Raw genomic sequence first — 1527 nt, 5'->3', positions numbered from 1 at the left:
ACTATACTACACCACACTACACTATACTACACCACACTATACTATACTAAACCACACTATACTATACTACACCACACTATACTACTCTACACCATACTATACTGTACTACTGCTACACTACACCACACTACTCTACACTACACTATACTACACTATACTGCACTTTACTACACTACACTATACTACACCACACTACACTGTATTACACTACACTACACTACTCTACACCATACTATACACCACACTGTACTATACTACACTATACTACACTATACTACACCACACTTCTCTACACCATACTATACACCACACTGTACTATACTACACTATACTACACTTTACTACACTATACTACACTATACTACACCACACTATACTACTCTACACCATACTATACTATACTACTGCTACTCTACACTACACCACACTACTCTATACTATACTACACTATACTCCACTATACTGCACTTTACTACACTACACTGTACTACACTATACTACACCACACTACACTGTATTACACTACACTACACTACTCTACACCATACTATACTATACTACAGCTACACTACAATATACTACACCACACTACTCTACACTATACTATACCACACTACACTTTACTACACTACACTATACTACGCTATACCACACTACACTATACTAAACCACACTATACTACACTATACTACACTACACTATACTACTCTACACCATACTATACTATACTACTGCTACACTACACTACACCACACTACTCTACTCTATACTATACTACACTATACTGTACTTTACTACACTACACTATACTACACTGGAGACCTTACGACCACAGCTCCGAGCGGCTGCGTCGACAATGGAGGTGGAGAACATGGTCCACTCGGACTCAATGTCTCCAACCTCCCTCGGGATCTGGTTGAAGCTCTGCCGGAGGTGGGAGTTGAAGTTCTCTCTGACTGGAGACTCTGTCAAACGTTCCCAGCAGACCCTCACAGTACGTTTGGGTTTGCCAAGTCTGTCCAACTTCCTCCCCCGCCATCGGATCCAACTCACCACCAGGTGGTGATCAGTTGACAGGTGCCTGTCGTGGTGCCGGTGCCTGTCGTGGCGGCAATCCCCGAACCCGGTGGTGGACCCCGGAAGTAAGGGATGCCGTCAAGCTGAAGAAGGAGTCCTATTGAGCCTGGTTGGCTCGGGGGACTCCGGAGGCAGCTGATAGGTACCGGAGGGCCAAGCGAGCTTCAGCCCGGGTGGTTGTGGAGGCAAAAACTCGGGTCTGGGAGGAGTTCGGTGAGGCCATGGAGAAGGACTATCGGTTGGCCTCGAAGAAATTCTGGCAAACTGTCCGGCGCCTCAGGAGGGGGAAGCAGTGCCCTGCTCACGCTGTTTACAGTGGGAGTGGGAATCTGCTGACTTCGACTGGGGACATCCTCGGACGGTGGAAGGAGTACTTCGAGGTTCTCCTCAACCCCACCGACATGTCTTCCATTGAGGAAGCAGAGGCCGAAGGCTCAGTTGTGGACTCGT

The sequence above is a fragment of the Tachysurus vachellii genome, chromosome 2, assembly GCF_030014155.1.
Source record: "Tachysurus vachellii isolate PV-2020 chromosome 2, HZAU_Pvac_v1, whole genome shotgun sequence".
Taxonomy (NCBI): domain Eukaryota; kingdom Metazoa; phylum Chordata; class Actinopteri; order Siluriformes; family Bagridae; genus Tachysurus; species Tachysurus vachellii.
This window is presented reverse-complemented; position numbering follows the sequence as displayed.